The following is a 6,000-nucleotide window of genomic DNA, read 5'->3' on the forward strand; positions in this document are numbered from 1 at the left end:
TCTGTGTGTTTTTATGACAGAAAGTCATTCTACTAAAACAGTACTTTTGACAGAAATATATTTTGCTTATGGAACAGCTGAAGTAGCAGTCTTTCTTACTGGAATTTAGGAGGCTAATATGAGAAAAGTTTTAGAGAAAAATTAATACCTTCTAGAAGTACACAGAAAACAACAAAGGAAATAAGTATAGCATCCTTTGAACTTCAAACAGATTCTGATTCTCCAGCATGACCTCAAATTTTCAGATTTATCAGCCACAATATTATGCTATTAGAGAACATAGGAACTACAAAAGGACAGATGTTGGTACAGTAAAATATAGGCTGAACAGATCAGTGTCACTCGTGAATTGTGAGCTATGTGAAGCAGAGCCTGAGAAGCATCCATCTACAGGTTGCACAGTGAATCATTTAAATAAAGTGATTTCCTTGGACTAAGTGTACAGAGCTAGAACCAATTGTGAAAGTACTACATGACCAACACTATCTAATTTAAGTTGGAAACATAACATCAGGAAGTCCATTAATATAGCTAACCAAAGAAGCAGCTCCTATGAAGATCAGCAAGCTTATACACAACATTAAAAAGCAAACACTTGCAAAACCTGAGTTTACAGAATTTACAGCACAGGGATTTCAGCAAATGACACACAGGTGTGCCTTTGTTTTGGAAAAGAATATCATTCACAATACATTTGACCTATATAATAAACAATATTTAAAGTGAAAAGATACTCACTCCACATAGATTAATAATGTGTCACTGCATAATCTTTCATTTCTGGTTGAAAGAGGAAAGTGAGCATTATATTATCAATCTAAGAAAAAGCTCCAAAAGACAAGCATAAAGACACGTTAGGACAGGATTTGTATACAAAAGTTGACAGTAGAAGAAAAGCTGTTCATTAAATATTTGTACCCTACAAATATATATATGTATTCATACAGAGTCATTTCAACAATATTCATATATAAGATGTAAAACCTTAGTATGTTAGTAGGATCAAAAATCCATTATATTTTCTGAATATAATGGAATTGTCCAAAGGGAGATTGTAGATATGGTGGATTTATTTGAAAGTAAGTAGCTGCTTCTCTTCTTCCTATTCCCACCAGACTTCTCTGCAAGAAGTTGTTAGTAATGTCATATAATATCACTGACTACACTGGGAAAATGCAATTATTTAAAGGTCTCTCTCCGTTATTTTATCCCCTTCTGAAGTTTCAAGGTCCTGTCACATAACAGAATACAGTTCTGAAACAGCATCTCAGTCACACAACAGAGATGGCTGAGCCTACTCTGAACGCTCCAGCAAGCAAGCACTTGCAGACAGCTTAGCATTGCCAGACATGACTGCAAGTAGGGACAATTCTATTCATAAGATCCTGAGAACCTCAAGGTTCTGACTTGGGGAAGGACTCAAGGATTTCTGTTAGCTCAGATGATTTCAGAGCAGGCCCTCTGCCAGAGGCAAAAGGTCTACACAACTGAACATGGCTTTGAGGCTCTTAAGGTGTCCTCTAGAGACCTTAATACACTGCCTGTATAAAGTGGCAGGCGGTGAAATGCATGAGAAGACACCTGATACAGTAGATCTACATTAAGATTTTTTGCAGCTGCAAGAAAGCCTGGAAATAAACTATATTTAGGTAAACAAAGTGTGTCATCTCCATGAACGGGATCTCTGCCAGTTGTACAGACATACCTATTGATTCAGTTAAACAAATGACAAAAATGCTGACAAGCTCCATTCAAAATCCACCTTCAATTCCCAAACAACTCCCTGGCCACATCAGAATCCTGCAGCAGTGGATGACTTGACAAGGCACTAGCATTCTCAGCACAGCAAATTAGCTAAGCCTCTGCAGATTGTACTGAGGTGGGATAATCTCCTAGGGCACAGGCCAGGCCAGCAGCATTCACAGCCTACCAAGGTGGAAACATACAGTGACAAGTGTCACTTTACTGCATGATCTCAGACAGCTGCACAGGAGCAGCTTCCTACTACAATACAGCTCCCCAAAAAAACTGTGGTGAAAACTAGCACAAGTTCTTTTAAGGGCTGTGAAGCCAGTACTAGCAGTTCCTCATTTTCATCTAGCTATGAGAAAATTGAGGTAAAAAATAATGCTTTTAGCAGTTGAAATATGTTTCAAAAAGAATAAGGAAACAGAGGGTAGCTATTGAGTAACTGGCTGAAGGACAGGAGGCAGTGCCAAGGCTGAGCCAATGCAGCTTTGCAGTTAGCAAACAGTCCAAAGAACTAGACTTGGTAAGCACAGCTCAGTGAGTAGTTATCTGATCTGAGATGGAGGAAAAGATGAAAGATGGAGCTATGTCAATTCATGGCTAACCCACTGTGAGAAACACTCATTTAGCATGAAAACGGCAACTGTTCATAAGGTAAAAGAAAAGACCTCTCCTGACAGTATCCCTAACGAGATATAAGAGACAACACTAGAGAATCCAGAAGGCAGACAAATACAGGACAAACTTCTTGCTGCAACTACTACAATATAACGTTATTTTGCTTTTTTCACTGTTTTGATTATGTTTTTCCTTGTCCTTCACAAGTAAACTGCTATGTATGTAAACACTCCTGTTAAAGGCAAACACTTCTGCAAGTTGCGGCAAGAAACATCTCCCTGCACCTGCACACCAACAGTGAGACATACCACAGCAGCTGTTTCTGTGCCTGTACAAGACCTTACTACAAACACATAGACCTGGAATTGAAATTTGCCGCTTCTCAGTTTCCACATGGGAGTACACCAATACTACTGTATTATTTTCAGACTTCTAAGCACATCTTTTAGTGATCTTTCCATTAACATACTAAACAAGTGCACCACTATCTTCTTTGTGGTCTCACTGCCAGTCTCAGCCTCTCTCTACTGTTCAGCTTTTACTTTAAGTCAGACCCCAAAAGATTAGTTGATCTAGTAACGAAATCTAACCACAGTGATGCAACATTTATGGAGGTAGAGTGTAAGACAAATGTTTGCTCTTGAAGGACACTATTTCAAAAAGAAGTCCAAACTTCTACTGCACTATATGGGTAATAGCGCACTGAGTTAGTGATGGTTCAACCACCTTGGAAAAAATGTACAAGTTTTCCATCACTATCATCCAAAAAATATTTTAAATGTTTTTACATAGAGTCTAAACAAAATGTTTCTGAAATAACCCTAATGATTTTTCAATCTTACTTACCTTGCAAGTGGAGCCAAAAGGCCAAAATACCTCTGAAAATTCTCTTCACCAGATATGTCTAAATAGACAGTAAGAAGTTAATTTCAGAAACTGACGTTTTGTTTCAAGCTTTCTGTCCAATATTTCAAGTCTCAAGAAGCTTGAGAAAACCAGACTGCATTTTAGGTGCCTAAATTGCCAAATCAGAATGTCAGTATTTCTTGAAACAGGAATCATGATTTCTTTTTATGTTGATACACTGTCTGCGCATCAACATAAAAAACTAAAGATTCAGCTAGTTGCAATAAATGTATCACATCTCTTACACTGTTAAGTAAGAAGTTATAACAAACGTAAGGAATAATTAGAGAAGTCTAGTAATCCAAGCATTCACAAGGAATACAATCCCATGTCAGCCACTTTCTCTAAAACTAGAGTTATTTCTATTCACCAAATAATTTGATGATTCCAACTAACAACAACAATCTAAAAGGAAAGATTGATTGTATTTGCCACCAATCATATTCCAGTCAAAAGAATATGAGAAGATACTATGGTCCAATTTGTACTAGATTGGTACTAGATGAACTTAACCTTTTTCATGTAGTTTTAATAAGAAATCTTGTGCCTATCAATTTTTATTTGTACTTACAGAGGACCAAGAAATTTCTAACAAAAAAAAAAGTGAGTCACATTAGCTTTTGGTCAGTTTTCTTGCTGTAACTGTGTAATATATTAAATGCATTCCTGATACATTTAGGAGAATTGATAATAAAAACAGAAGACCTACTTAGAAGTTTTCACCTGTTAGGACCTAGCATAGTGAATTAGATCCCTGAAGATCTATTTATACAAGAGATATCTGCAAGTAGTGTCTATTTGATTAAAATGTAAAGTACTGAATTGCATAAGCACAGTTAGTGCCACAGCCTGGTTCAGTGAAATGTTCTTCAGATAAAACATAGGTTCCCAAAGAACCAAAGAAGGTGATGTTTAAAACCACTGGCCAGGTTCAGAATAGGAGAAAAATAATCTCCCCTTCCTGTGTCTTCACCTGTACCAGCATCAGCAACTGAAGGTAAAGAACAGCTGCTCCAGCATTAGCTGTCTTCATTCAGACATTTGTACACACGTTTACACAGCACTTCAGGGAGACTGTACATATGTTGTATTCCTGTGCAAATGCACACAGAGCTTTCAGAATGCCCCATTGGCTTACAGCTGTCCCTGAGACTTCTCTGAGGCTAGGCTGTCTCACAGCTTCTAGGGTTACTCACCAACCAAATTATGGTCATGATGTAGCCGACAGCCCTCACCTCCAGTAACTCTCCTACCACAAACCCAGCTACATAAGTGCTGGAAAAGAGAGCAGAATTCACAGCCTTACCTAGACCTGGAATTCTTACAGCTTTTTTTACCACCGTGATTTTTACCCAGCATGACTGAGGAGAGCCTTACATGCATAAACTAGGTTTGTTACAAACAAACCATTAGAGGAGGTCTGTGCTATACAATAATTCCTGCCAACCCAATAAGAAGATACTGCCACTGAGATGCGCTGCTTGCATTCTGGCAAATTCAGCTTTTCCTTCACTAGCTTAAACCCACAACATCCTGTAAGCGGGAAGAAAGCTCACACTGCAGCAGAGCTAGCCCCATAAGGTAAGCCCTACCAACTCCTCGAATAGGTGCATGCCATTAGCATACTGCAGCCTTTTCTCATGTGACAGAATGGCCCAAGTTAATCAATGCTTTCTTACAACAAATACTTTTTTTCCCCGCTTAACAGAATCAAGAGGGAGGAGGTGGAGTTGTGATCCTAGCAACAATCACAGCCCACATCACAGGCTCGATCACAATCTCAACTACAGCTACTGACTTAGCATAGTAAATTTTGAACTACTGCTGATGTCAGTGGTGGACATTTCCTCATTTCTCCCATCTTTGTTGTTCACAAAGGACATGACTGCTAATTTCTTCCTTATGTTTGACTGCTCTTTGCTAAGTAACACAATAGCGATAGATTATTTTGAACAATCAAATGATCCCTTCTGTGATTCTGTAAAGAACATGTGCCTTATACAGTGACCAAATTTAGCAATTTTAACAAAAAAAAAACCCTCCATAATTATTTGATATTTTCCTTAGATGCAGATTTCCAAGAGTGTGTCAGTAATAAGATGAACCCTCAAACAAGGTCCCTGTTCTTACACTGCATGAAGAGAACTTAAAAACTTTCAGCTTCTTTCTGATGTAAAAATTCACAAAACATGCATGATAATAATAGTAACAATAAAAAAGATTTAATAATTAATAATTTTTATTAATTAATAAAAAAGATTTGATTATTTATTTAAACAGACACAGTAGTTCTCTGAATCACAGCTTTAGAACAGCTGAGGATGACTGATTGAAAGCAGTTGTTTTTAATGTCCAATTTAAGTCTGAAATAAAATGCTGCTTATTCCTGATAGATTGAGTCTCCAGACCTACTAGAAGCAAGAAGAGGAGGCATAAAGCATTCCTTTTCATGGAAAAGAAGCTGAATTTATTACAGGCTCCTCAGTCGGGTAAGTTTCCACATTTGAAAAGCAGCTTTGCACAGACTGCTTTTGCCGACACATTTTTATCTATTAAATATGTGAAAACTGCATTGACTGATTTCTCATTCCTAATGGTCTTCTACTTCACATACACTTGTAAAACCCGTTCAACTCAAGACCATATCATGAGATGACATAGATTCAAGCCTTAAACAAATACATGAAGCCACGACCCGTTTGTTTTGATATTCCATAGTGTTCCAGA

The sequence above is a fragment of the Cyrtonyx montezumae genome, unplaced genomic scaffold (genome assembly GCF_038088225.1).
Source record: "Cyrtonyx montezumae isolate F1298 unplaced genomic scaffold, pur_monq_1.0 scaffold_4, whole genome shotgun sequence".
NCBI classification, from domain to species: domain Eukaryota; kingdom Metazoa; phylum Chordata; class Aves; order Galliformes; family Odontophoridae; genus Cyrtonyx; species Cyrtonyx montezumae.